This window comes from Lissotriton vulgaris, chromosome 1_2 (assembly GCF_964263255.1).
Source record: "Lissotriton vulgaris chromosome 1_2, aLisVul1.2, whole genome shotgun sequence".
In the NCBI taxonomy this organism is placed as follows: domain Eukaryota; kingdom Metazoa; phylum Chordata; class Amphibia; order Caudata; family Salamandridae; genus Lissotriton; species Lissotriton vulgaris.
In genome coordinates, this window is record NC_141686.1 from 195,721,542 (window position 1) to 195,736,239 (window position 14,698).

Here is a 14,698-nt window from a genome sequence, read left to right on the forward strand (position 1 = left end):
ATCCTAAACTTACTACTATTTTGGTATTCACAGAATGCACTTACTACATTTGGCATTCACAGAATGAATTTACTACTTTTGGTATTCACAGAAGTTAGGATTTTGTCTTAAGTCTGTCTTAAGTCTGTCTTAAGACAAACTTAAGACAAAATCCTAACTTCTGTGAATACCAAAAGTAGTAAATTCATTCTGTCAATGCCAAAAGTAGTAAGTGCATTCTGTGAACACCAAAATAGTAGTAAATTTAGGATTGAGTCTTAAATTCATTCTGTGAATCAGGCCCACTGACCTGGGATATCTTGCAATCCATCTCTGTAAAAGTAGAATGCCGAATGTTTGAGAAGATGGCAAAATGAAAAAGTTGCACTTAGGCCCAGATGTATTAGGGGATTGCACAGCCCTTGCGTAATGCAGGGTATTGCACGGGCCATGCAAACTCTAAGTCAGATATACCAAGAAACGTAAGTAATTACGTTGTAAGTCTGGAGTTGCACAAGGCAGTACAATTGCCTCTGTGTGCTACTTTGCTCTGGGAAGGCATTCCTTGGGTGGCGCTTGGGTGTACCCACGCATCCACCTATGGATTTTGACACATTCGAAGATTAGGTAATCTATATTTCTCCTTGTTTCCTCTAACAAAGGGCTCTGCATTCTACAGCATACTGCGAAAGAGGAAAATACCTCTGAGGATCGTTGTTTTGCAGGAAGGTGCCCCTTCCTGCACAAAAACAATCCTGCTTGCAATGCAGTTACTCTTGTACCACAGCACAAGTATGTCTACATTGGTGCAAGACAGCACATTGTGCGCCAGCACAAGGATAGCACAGAAATGTGCTGTAAGATGTTAAATATGGTGCATCCGACCCGCTACCTTTCATGCAGCACAGCAAGGTTTCTTGCTGGATTGCAATGGGTGAACGTATGATAAATCCGGCTCTTAATTGTTTTTACTTCAACCAAGCTAGGGAGCACACGCATACTGCACATAGCTGCTAGAAAAGACAGAACTAGGATGGGAAATGAAAAGGAATGAGTAAATGAGTTAGTATTTGATACGGTGTGAAATGCATCAGTTGCCACCTACACTGGAGGGCAAGGGCAAGCACCAAATGGCCATAAAGAAGTGTAATAGAGAGCCACAGTCCTTACAATCTGAGGACTCTCTTCTCTTGCTGCTGGACAGATCCCAGTGTTAGCCCTCTGGTTAGAAGGATGGACTGTGTGTCACAGAGGAAGCCATACACAACTCAAGGGGGTACCCAAGCATGTATCAACACTATGCATATTCTACAACCGCCACAATATAACTTGTATTTCTTAGTGTTTTACTACGAATGAATTAGGACTCATAGAGTGTCCAGGCAGATCTGCAAGGCATTTTAGCACAACAGAGTAATAAAACCTACTCTACAGTGTAATAAAATAAAATGCACAAATGGGAACTTTGGAATTGACAGATATGTATGAAGACACATAGACTGTGGTCCAAATAACCGCAAAGCAAATTCGAAAGACTGAAGCAATCAGGCAGCTTTTGTGAATGATAGGGGTTGGTAGACTGCATCTCACAAGATTGGAAGAAGCTATTGTGAGAACTTGTGTAAATGCAATTTCATCAGTTTATTCAAATCGGTATGTAGATTGTTAAGATGATTTTTAGAGGACAGCATCAATTGTTTCAGAAGAGGTTGAGTGTGTAATGTTGGCACATTTTCTTGGACAAATATATAAACAAAAAAGGGAGGGTAGAGGTTAGTGTGATAGAATCAACCTCCTGAACTAGTTATTCAAACAATAGTATTCTATCAAATGGTATTTTTATTTTTATTATATAATGTGAAGTAAATACAGTGTGTGTTTACTGGTCCTTGTGGATGGCAAAGACAAGCACTATGTGTTTTAAAAATACCCCTCACACATTATGATTCCCATAGTGTCATGCTTCATCATTGGGGTCTTCCCGTCCCTCTACGGGGTGGGGCGTGCTGCGACCTACGAACTACGTGGGATCACTTTTTATTTTGAAGATAGGCTATGTGTTGTGTGACAAATGTGTGAGTGGTAGGGGGTGTGGGGATTTAAGTGCCCTTGAAGTCACATGTGTTGCAGATCAATCTCCTCGTGGTTAAAGTCGGGAGTGCCAGCTTCGGCAGGAGTCGGGGCTGGGGTGTGAAGTGCAGCAGTGCGGTGCCCTCAGGTCATGGTGCAGGCAGCGGCTCAGTGATGGTCATCCAGTAGCGTCGGTGAGACCAGAGCTACAGTGCAAAGTGATGCAGTGGTGGCAGGTCATTGTGCAAGCAACAGCATAGTTGTTGCTGAAGCGCTGTCGTCGGCTGACAAACTGGAGTCAATGGTGCAGGATTCAAGGTTGTGGTGTGGCATGAGGATGGTGCATCGTGTAACTTACGAGCAGTGCCCTCGAAACACGGCACAAGCAGCGGCTTTGATGCCAGCAAGGAGCGGCGTTGTCAGGGATACCAGGGCGATGGCGTGAAGCGCGGCGGTGCGAGGTGCGGTGCAAGCAGCGGGTTGTGGTGCAAAGTGGGGCGGGGCTCTCTGTGGTGTCTTCAGGGCAAAGAGTTGGCGGTTGCATCAGATGGTTTTTCTTCTGTTGAAGCACAAAACACACAGGCCACAGTGCTGATAGCAGAAGAACTTGAAGTCTTTACTGTTCCTGAGACTTCTTGAACAGGGGGCAAGCTCTACCTCAAGCACTTGGAGAAACTTAATAAAGAAGTTGCAGAAAGTTCAGTCTAGTCCTTTCACTGTCCAAGACAGAAGCAGCCAATACAGGCCAACACAGCAAAGCACTCAGCAACGTGGTAGATCCTACTTAAACCTGCTCCAGCTCTTCTTCTTGGCAACCTTCTTGGTCCAAAAGAGTTCTGGAGTCTGGGCCTCAGTATTTATACCACAAAATCCTTTGTCCTCCCAGGCAGAGAGTGTCTGTGTTTCGTCCAAACAAGTTCAGCCCTCTCTGGCCCAGTTTCCCGGCAGGAGGTGGAGACAGCATTGTGGAAGGCAGACCAGGCCCATTCAGGTGAAAGGAAATCACCTCCCCCTACTCTAAATGCAGCTCAGGTCTATTCAGCCCAGTCCTGACTCATCCAGACTTTCTGGAGCCACTGCACATCCCCATCCCTTGTCACTCCAAAGTAAGCATGATCCATTCCGCTCGCGGATTTTCGGTAAATTCGCAATCCGCGAGATTCGCGAATTTCCTGCAAAATCCGCGAGCGGATTGGGTCAAAAGTTCAAGCTGACTTTTGTAACTCTTTTAGAATGGCGCCGGCAAGCTGCCAGAGCCATTCTAAAATAGTTACAAAAGTCAGCTTCAACAGGAAGCTCTAATAGATAAAGTAAAGCAGGTGCTGCTCAAATTCAGTTACACAATCATTAATCACCCCAAACTTGGGGTGATGAATGATTGTGTAACTTAATTTGACCTTCAACTCCAGCACCTGCTTTACTTTATCTATTAGTGCTTCCTGTTGAAACTATTTGCAGCTATTTTAGAATGCCGCTGGCAGCTTGCCGGCGCCATTCTAAGTGGGGCTGAGGGCAGAAGGGCACAAAAGTAGGACAGAGTGCAGAAGGGGACAGAAAATGAGTGGGGCAGAGGGCAGAAGGGCACAGAAACAAGTGGTACAGAGGGCAGATGGGCGTAAAAAACGAGTGGGTGGCAGTGATTAACCAGCAAAAAAAAAAAACCCTGCAAAAACGCAAAGCGCATCGCGAACACCCGCAAACTCACAAAAATAAAAAAATCCGTAAATTAGTGCAAATTAGCGAATTTTGCGGATTGGGAATTCACAAATCCGCAAATTCCCGGATTGCGAATTCGCAAAATTCGCCCATGCTTACTCCAAAGCCAGACAGTTAATACACATCCTAGCACAGGCACACAGGATGGCTAAGCAAGAAAACACCTACTTTCTAAAAGCGGTATTTTCAAACACAGAATGTAAATATCACCTTTACTGAAAGATGCATCTTTAGATTCTGATTTCAGGCATACTAAACTTTATTTTCTGGTCCCAAAGGGAATTTATATTTATAAGATGTTATAAATGAACACCCATGCTTTCCTATGGGCCAGATAGCCTTTCAATAGTGAAAAATAAAATTTGCAGTATTTCACTATCAGGACATCACACACATCAGGGCAGGTCCTACCTTTCACATACACTGCACCCTGCCCACAGGGGTACCTTGGGCCTACCTTAGGGTGGGGAGGAGCTAAGGCTGACTACGGCTATTAATGCCGGTAGCAGCGCGGGAGCGGGCGCTCTAGATAGGTGCCGCTGCCCTGCCTAAAACTGATATCGCCGCTTTTTAAATTATTGATTGCGTGAAACTTAAAAATTGCATTTCTGCTCTGTTTTTAAAAATGATTTGTTGAAAATATACCGCGCTGTTGATCTCCTTGTGATATCGACTCAACTCACTTCCTAGTGTAACGCCCACTCAGGAGCTAATAAGCGAGGAGGGGGAGGAGCTAAGGCTGACTATGGCAATTAATGAAGGTAGCAAAGCGGAAACGCAACAGACGTGCCGATGGCACACCAAAGGGGCACCATAGGCGCACCATAGGCATGACTGTCTGCGCCCGTCCACGGCCGAACGGGGCAAGGGGCAAGTCACTATGCCCAACTCATAGCTTATTCTTCTACCGAACTAAAACTGCTCCACTCAAATGACCTGGCATCCAACCCTCTCACGCGCACTAGCATGGCTATAAACAGGATAATGGAAATGAGATCATCCTTCCTGAAATCCGACACCCTAGCCATCCTGTAATTGCACTGAGCCCCAGGATAGGAACAAAACTCAGGCCTATCAGTTATCTATCTTAACATCCGTTCTATGGTAAAACACCAACTGGATATACATCACCTGCTGGTGACTAAAAAAACAGATATTCTGTTTCTAACAGAAACCTGATTATTATAGGACTCCTCCCCTGATATTTTAGGGGCCCTACATAGTGACTTTTACATCCTCCAAGCCAAGCACCCTAAGGGGAAAGTGGGGGATGGAGTAGCAGCTATAATACACCAGGATTTTAAATTTACAGCACTAACTTCTCTCGAATTACCACTAGTAGACAACTTGGTGATCAAATTAGAATCTGATTTTGCCCCTCTGGTCTGGGTCCTACTCTGTAGACCACCCCAGAACATACCACTGTTCCCACATTCCTTGGGTGAACAGCTGGCACATTTAATACCAAACCATGCAAAAATATTGTTGATTTGTGATTTTAATTATTGGACCAACGAAACATCAGGTGGCTCCCATTCAGCTGAACTAACGGATTTACTCACCGGGCTCAATCTCAAACAACATATTACCACTGCTACACATATTAAAGGGCACATACTTGACCAGGCATGGTCAGCCAACCTGGCTATAACCAACCCAGTGGTCACTCTCTGTATATGGTCCTATCATCATTAAATCAAATGTGTTATTAATGATCTTACCAGGTCTAAAACACCCTCACCTGATATTGGATCAGTTAGGAGTTGGAATACTATTGATAAAACTCAATTCTTTGAGACACTGACCAACACAATTCCACCTCCCCAATCTTCTATCAACCATAGTGAGAAAGATCTATCTTTCTACTGACAGCTAGCAACAAACATGCCCCACTAAGGAGAATACATCCAGCACGTCACCATGAGGCCCAGCTACTTAGCTGCACTTAGGAAATTACAAACAACTATCCTGATCGCAAAAGCTGCATATTTCTCCTCAAAAATTGTTACCTCCTCAAATCGGTCCCACATTTTTTTCCAGGTTTAATGAACTATCTAACCCCAACAGAGTGATAACTAAAACCCACACCCTTGCAGACACTATGTGACTCTCTAAATAACTTCGTCATCGATAAAATCAAAGCCATTAAAGCCAGCATCCTTATTTGCTTTAGCCCTGCATGTCCAACAATACCTAAGAATTCCTGCATTCTGGAACAGGTTCTAGTAATAAGTCAAGAAATATTTTCGGACTTATTGATAAAAGTAAAATCTGGATCAACTAGGGATTGCTGCCCCCCTTGGATTCTAAGGAAAGCCTTTACTGCTCTCCCTGGTCTAGCTATGTCCCTTCTGAACGAGTCAGTGCCTTTAACCGCATCGCTGCGGCGGCTATTCCGCTGCAGTGCTAAGGGGGCAGGTGGGTGGGCGGTCGCGCCCATGCTGGTGACGGAACCGCTCCGTCACCAGCCGCGGTTGAGCTGTGCTCATGATGGAGCGGTTCCGTCATGGCCCCACCCGCTTAATAGAATGCACTGAGCAGGCGCGAAATCAGCGCCGCGCAGGTGCATCGTGCGGGCCATGACGGAACCGCTCCGTCATCAGCACAGCACCACCACGCCTGATGACGGAGCGGTTCCGTCATCAGCAAGGAAAGGATTAAGGAGGCTATTGTTATCCCCCTCCTTAAGATGAATCCAGGGGTGGACCCAAAAATTCTAACCAACTATCGCCCTATTTCACCGCTACCTTACCTGTCCAAATTACTCAAAGCCCATGTGGCCAGAAGTCTATCTGCCTTTCTGGAGTGTTCCAATTATCTGGACGCACATCAATCAGGGTTCCGTCGGCCCATTCCACAGAGTCAGTTATACTGATAGTATTGGACACCCTATGGAAGGAGGCTGATAGGGGCTCTCCGCAGGCCCTGGTGCTGCTAGACCTCTCTGCTGCATTTGACACGGTCGACCGGGATATACTGGTCGACCATGTCAAGGAAGCAGGAATCCAAGGCTCAGTCCTTGAATGGATCCATTCCTTTTTAAGAAACCGATATCAGATGGTCTGCCTAGGCCAGTTCACATCCCCCAAAATGAGAACTACATGTGGTGTTCCACAGGGCTCCTCACTTTCTCCTCATTTGTTCAACTTATACCTTCTCCTTTTGATTTATGATCTGAAAGAAAGTAAAGTTCACTCTTTTAATTACATGGATGATTTCAAACTTGTGTTTTCTGTTAGTAATTCTCCTACATCCATCCATGAATTCCATACTATGATGCTGGTCATCCGCGATTGGATGAACAACAACCATCTGAAGTTAAATCCAGATAAGACTGAAGTGATTCTAACAGGAAGTTCTTTAAACCCTTGGAGTCCCCATTTCTGGCCTAAAGAGCTGGGACAGCCCCCTACCCCTTCAATATATGTTAAAACACTGGGGTCATAATTAATAATGACCTCACAATGAAGGCTCAAATAGGATCTGTAATCTCAACGTGCTTTTTCCAGTTGAGAAAAATAAGGAAAATTAGTAGGTTCCTTACACAGGAAGCAAAGATACAGGCAGTCCTTGCTATGGTGATATCCCATATAGACTACGCAAATTCTCCATACTTTGGCATTCCTGCTTATCTCACCCACCGTCTTCAACTGGTACAGAATCAGGCAGCTAGATTGATCCTTCAGGAAAATCGGCATCAACATGTCACTCTCCTTCTGTGGAAGCTGCACTGGCTTCCTATAACTCAGAGATGCGCCTTTAAGGTGGGATGCATTATCTTTATATCCCTGAATGGTAGAAGCCCCAAATTCATTGACAGTCTTATTGAAAGATACACTCCGACCCTCAATCTGCGATCTGCCCATATGCATTTCCTGACTCTACCTTCCTTCAAACTGAAGTGTTTGGGTGGAACAAGGTTGCCATACTAGGCCCAGGTACTGGAATTCCCTGCCTCTAGAAATCAGATTCTGCACAGACCTCATGAATATTGGAAGGCTTTTAAAGACATGGGGCCAGATGTAGGTAAATGGCATTTACTGATTCGTAAATACCAAATTTTACCGATTTGGTATTTACAAATCGGTAAATGCCATGTAGGTAAATATTCGGTAACAATTACCGAATCGCTAAGATTCTGTAATTACCGATTCGGAATTTACCGATTCGGTAATTGCCATTGATTCCTATGGGCCTTGAGGCCCATAGGAATCAATGTTCGTTACAGAATTGGTAAATACCGATTCAGTAAAATAACCGAATTGTCAAGGGGGACTGGGTGTCACTTTGACACCCTGCTGCACCCCTGATTCTGGCTTGTGTGCCATGTGACACACATACATGCCCTTAGGGCACGTATGTGTGTCACATGGGACAGGTGTACATGCAGAGATGTGCATGTACACAGGAATTCGTTATTTACCATGAAATAGTAATTCATGGTAAATAACGAATTTTTAAGGGCCTGTGGCACTGTATTCAGTGCCACCTACATCTAGATTTACTGATTCGGTACATTTACCGATTCAGTATTTTACTGAATCGGTAAATGTACCGATTCGTTAAAATTTGGGCCCTCTACATCTCAAAAACCAAATAGCGGTCGGTAACGGCCGAAATCGGCCGTTACCGACCGGTATTTGGCCACCTACATCTGGCCCCTGGTTATTTAGACAGGCATACGAGTAACATCCCAGGACTAGCACCCTTAGAGTACCTGCCTGAAACCAATCTGGTGTACGTGCGCTTTACAAATAAAGTGTAACATAACATAACCATTCATGGATTCACCAATCCACAACAACAATTTGCAACAGGAGCACTTGAAAGTGTGCAGAGATACTAAATCAGCAAAAACAGAGTCAATATCAGGAGGTCAAAAAGCAAAAAGACAGGGGAAACACGCCAAAAGATGCCAAGTCTAACAACTTCACATCACTTTTTCCTACAATCCAACTCTATTCACAATTTACGTTGGATTGTAAATTTCACAACAAGTATTACAAACCTGATGCAAAGGGTTTGTAAATCTGAACAAGAGTTACTAATCCGTGTTCAGGTTATGTACTCAAATACCTTAATTTTAGAGTGCAAATTAATAAGTGATTCACAAAATGTGAATTTCCTCATAAGACATGTTAACAATGTGGCAAAATGCTCCATGCAAGCGAATCTCATATTTCAGTGTGGGCACCTCTGCCAAAATAGGTGCCCTTGCAAGTTTTGGGGTAAACACACATGAATGGTAGGCACATTTGTACCGTCAACTCAGTGGTAGATTTACTCCTGTTAAGGATAGGATTGCTATTTTTCAGCGTAGGTGCTGGGCAGGAAACAAATGCAAAATGTATGTGGATGTAGGGGAAGTGGTTTCATCATGGGTAAGAATAGCGGGTCATTACTGTAGCATTATTTTTCACATATACTCGAAAAAAGATATGCCTATAACAGGTCACATTTTGGAGAAAATATTAGGCATTGGACTTATGTAGATGAAGCAGGTTTGACTATGCTGATTGCCCATACGCTATGAACCAACTACATAATCCTTTGAGTATATACACAATGCGAAATTAAATCAGGGATATATTTCTGAAGGTAAGTATCATCCACCTTATTATGCATAGGGCTCGCTTTTGGTAAATTTACAGGAAGCACTTGCATTCAAAATAATATCCAAAAGCGATGAAGACAATGATCCGGGTCAGGTACTGCTGAGCTACCTTTGGGTGACAGCAAGAAAAAAACCTCCTCCCACTAGTTCTTTGGCATACCATAACTTATGTCTACACATTGTCTTATAGAACCAGAAGCATCCTTTAAAAAGCTTAGGAGTTGGGTGTGAGACAGAGAGGTCAATGTGTCTTTCTGCAATCCAAATTGATTTATTGCATGGAGAAGTGTGGCTCACTGGTTAGAGCAGGCAGACCCTGAAGCAGAGGTCAGACCCGGGACCAGGGTTCAATTCCCGACGTGGCAGGGTCTTGAGCTCAAATGTCCATGGACTCGATAATTCTCGCTTCGGTGCCTGACCTAATCATGGGTTCACACTCTGCAACTCTGGGCATTAAGCTTGCTTAATCTCCACAACGGCCCCCAGTGGTGGGATGCCTGGCTTTCACCTTGGGGATGCCCTGTAGGGGCTATCTCACAGGGAAAAGCCAGGACGGGTTCCCAAGGCAAGCGCGGAGATACCCCTTCAGGGGTCGATTCAGGCGCTATATAAGAAACATAATAATAATAATAATAAAAAGTCCCAGGAAAATATATATTTTTCAAGTTCTGGGCCAAAAATGTCATCCTTGCAACGCAGGAACTCTTTCGCTATGGTGCAAGTGTGTCTGTGTTGGCACTAGGGTAGCTATTTTTAGTGCTAGCGCCAGGAAAAACACAGGGGTGTGCCATTTTCTTGTAAATACGGCGCATCCCTGCATTTTGGAAATGGTGCAGCATGGCAAAATTTGCCGCAGGACTGCTGCATTTCCAAGTACATATGCCCCTGGATCCTGTACTGCAGCTGCCTTTTTATTGCTGCTCAGGAGAGGATCTGCTCCTTCAGACTAGTAAAGCAACTATTAGTTTTGGTCCATGTAGGCATGAGTCATATTTTCTTTACATTAAACTAAGTTGGGGTTCTACGAGGCAAGGGTAAGGTTCGGATGGTGTCGATCATGCCTTTGCATCTCCTCACATGCATACAGCACATCTTCTATATGCTAAGCAATATGTGCCCCTCTTAGCTTCCTGAGGGCATATAATACAGTGAGGTATTTTCCCTGAGAACCAATGGAAATTTCTAGCCTCCATGACATACAGAGAGAATGGGTCTCAAGCCCATGAAGATAACTGGTGTATCACAGAGACCACAGAACGTCGTATCTGGTACTTGAAGTGTTCATTTCCACTTATCAGTCTTGAGGAAATAAATGGAAAGTCAAGTCTAACTGATGTTGGACTCTTTGGTGTCTCCCTCTTCATTGTGTTTTGTCACTCCTTTTTCTTCTCCAAGCACAACTTGTATTTGTAAAGTGCACGCCCACCCATACGACTCTAGGTGCTGAGCAGCAGATGAATATTGCTACCTAAACTAATGGTACTCATTTTATTGACCTCAGATGGATGAAAGGCTGAAGGGACTCTCTCGGATTTGAACCTGTGACCACGAGGTCAAACACAGACCCCTGCAGAAGACGCATTAGTCCACTGAGCCACCATTGTCAAATACCTCCTTCAGAGCTTTCTTTAGGAAGTTCAGTAATTCTTGCATTTTCTGCCTTGCCACCACACAGTCGATGAAGGGGTTGACACTGCTGTTTATTGAGATATACATATAAACCACAAAGAAGAAAGCAGCAGTAGACAAACCTGATGGAAGGACCGTCAGGTAGAGTAGCAACCACAGTACTCTGACCGGTGCTACTGAAATGAGAAAGACAATGACTGTTGCCACAATGACGATGACTTTGGTGGATGTTTTTTCATTTAGGATGTTTTAACCATGGTCAGTCAGTAGAAACATATCAGCATAGTTCCCAAGGCCGAGTTTGATCTCCAGTGCAAACAATACTGTCAATCGGTCCGCTGCTGGTACTTAATTTAAAGAATGAAGAATTGTGATGCCCTGCTCCACAGAGATGAAGAGATAGATTAAGTCAGCGACAGCAAGGTTGATGATGAATGCGGTGTACTTAGTTCTCTTGATTTTAAAACATAGATACCAGAAGACCAAACTATTTTCAATAATTCCAAAGTAGCAGATAAAAAAATGACACCAGCTGCAATCATTAAACCGGTGGCAGATTCTATTACTAGATTGTCTTCCTCTGTCTCTTTAAAAGCAAGATTATTGGTGATGTCATGGGGAATGCTTCCCGTATCTGCCATAGTGGCGTCTTCTACTGCCCAATTGGGAAAGAAGATAAAGCTATTTTTAGTTTCATAAATATTAGTTTTAATAACAAACTCACACAAGTAGGTCATGCACGAATTTTGGGAATATGGTGGAATGCAAAAAAATATAATTTCAACTTACATTTTTATACAAAAACACATTAGCAATTCTGTTACAGAGTTTTCCACGATTCGTCCATTTGCTTTTAGTCTATATATATCAATGCATTCCCTACACGTCCTAACAGACAGACTTAAGACAGACTTAAGACAGACTTAAGACAAAATCCTAACTTCAATGAATACCAAAAGTAGTAAGTTCATTCTGTGAATGCCAAAAGTAGTAAGTGCATTCTGAGAATACCAAAATAGTAGTAAGTTTAGGATTGAGTCTTAAATTCATTCTGTGAACCGGTCCCAATATTATTGACTGGTTGTGTAATACATGATTAACGGCTGGTACTGCTAACAGGGGGCCACATCCCTACTGCATGGAACCTCATTCGCTGATCAAGAAAAGGACTGTCCTCAGACACTTCCTCAGAGCTCTGTGTTAAAGATATTCACCATGGTATGGTATGTTATCTTATCTATATTTGTATAGCACATCACCCAGTAGGGTAATCGTGTGTCGAACCTTGGAATACAATACAGTTTCTGTTCACACAATACCCATCAGCATATTGCAGCCACCTTTTTTTTACTCCTAACTAGAGAGGTGCCAGTCTTCAAATGTTTCTCCTCTAGTGTTTAACTTTGTCATACTCTCTGCAGGCACCTGAATGTTGCCTTAGATGAAATAAGCTCCATGTCTGGTAGTTCAATGCTGATGCCTGTACCTCTGCAAACGAGTGCATGCTGTGATGAGGCGGTTCACCTTACTATTCAGCCTGTTGTTTAAATTATCTTTTGCAGACTGAGTTTGAGCCTGAATAGCTTTATATGGCACTCCCAGATTATGTCTCCTTTCTGTTTCTTTATTCACCCCTTCCAATCACTTAACATCACCAGATGGAGTACCACAAGGTTCCATACTTGCTGCAACACTCTTATGGAAAGAAATCAGAGAACTAGGCTAAATCCTATGACACTTGGATAGATTTTTAAATCAGTTCTGGACTAGATGTTATTCACTTAAACAAGCTTTGGCAAAGCCAATCGGTCTGCCTATTGAAAGGTCAAAATGCTTCTCCATTGATTGGTGAGTATATGTCTTGGTTTTGTGGGTGTGCGATGGTGTGTATGTGAAATTAGGTGTGTGGGTGAAAAATTAGTGAGTGCATTAATGGAAGGATGCATGATTGGGCGACATGGGTATGAGACTGCATGTATGAATGTTTGAGTAATGAGTGTACAAAAGGATAGGAAGGTGACAGTATAATTGTTTCCATACATCAAAAGGATGTGGGATTAATCTTGGATTCCAACAGAGGTCTTTTGATGTAGATAGTAGAGATCAGCAGGCTAGAAAACACTAATAACATGACTAACACACTGTTAATAAAGTTCCCTGAAATGAATATACGAAAGAAACAGGCAGCGAACCACAAATCGCTGCACCTCTCCAGTGCTCCTAAAATATCATCACTGTTCTATCTGTATGCACTCTCTAGATGCACCTGCTGCCAAGAAACAACCCTTGGAACAAGGACAATCAATGTATACAGGCTAGAGATGCACCACCATCAATAACATCAACCATAAGGTGGGTAAGGGTTTACCCGTTGGCAGTATAAGATGCCATCCGGGTTGAATTGGAAACAATGTAAAATCTTGGCTTAATTGAAGTGGTGGAGACTGAATACTTGAGCAGTGAGTGTATGGGTGAATGAAAGACTGCATGAAAGGGTGAGTGAGTGAATAATCTGAAGCATGACTGTGTCTGATCATATTGTGTATCTCTATCCCAGTTACTCTACGGGTGAACAATGAACCTCACTGAACAGTCAATAGAATTGTTCTAACACAACGTCCATGGCTGAACAGTGAACAGAGGTGTGAAAGCACAATGGGGAACATTTACTAAAAGATAAGGCAACCCCAGAGCCATATTTACAAAATAAGGCCTGCTCCTGGTTTTTTCACCCGCGCTGGCTTGCAAGCAGGCTGCATATCACACACCTTTGCCCCATGGTGCAGAGGGGAATGTGGTCCAGCGTAGGTTTGTTCTGAAAGCATACACTTAAGAGTGCAAAACTCTTTGCCTACACAATTTCTAAAGGATTTCACGTATTATGTGTGTTGTACAGTGCAGTACAAATGCGCTCCGTACTGTGTTTAGAGAAATACATTTATTTTACCAAATAAGGGCTTGCTTTTGTTTTTTACTCAAAGCCTGCTCTCACAATTTTAGTAGATTTCATCAAAAACATGGGCGCTTCCTCTGGAATGCCCAAGTACCATCCATGTAAAGCCAAACAGAGCACTAACATAGGGTACTTATCCAAATTAAAGAAATGTTTTCTGCACTGGAAAATAAAAACGATTTCAAGATGTTTGGACTGCTTGGCGTTGATTTGTGGAAGCACACATTCTTGATATAGCTGGCCAATGTACTCAGCTGAAGTGTATTATCACACTGTCAGCAGCACATATAAATACCTATGAACGTATCTGTGACTCTAAGCCAATGATCCATGAACATCCTCTCTCTAATGCCAAAAGTTAGAAGTTAACAAATGTCAATTACAAATTGCACAGAAGAAATTCAAATTCAGCATTATTAAAATGTAAGTCCTAAGCTTTGATAGTGCTACTTTTTGGTAGAATGATGTATGCTCAAAAAATAGAATCCCCATATAACTTAAACCATTTATTTAAGATGACAAGTATGGCAGAACTGTTTGCAAACCTGGTGACACCCTGTAAGTATAGGCAGCCTTGCAGCACCAATTCTTTATAAATATTGGAATTGCTGCCCAACGGATGCATGATGATGTACCAAAGGAGGTGGATAGTCAACGGAATCATATGGGCTGGACGACTTCATTGATATGTAGTTTATTAAAAACAAAATAATACAACTGTGCAACTGTACTGACAG

General features: G+C 43.1%; 1 protein-coding gene across 1 annotated transcript in view; it reads right to left on the reverse strand.

The window, feature by feature from the left end:
• LOC147734906 (proto-oncogene Mas-like) overlaps window positions 1-14,698 on the reverse strand; it is a 57,693-nt gene that overhangs the window by 27,180 nt on the left and 15,815 nt on the right. The window lies entirely within an intron of this gene.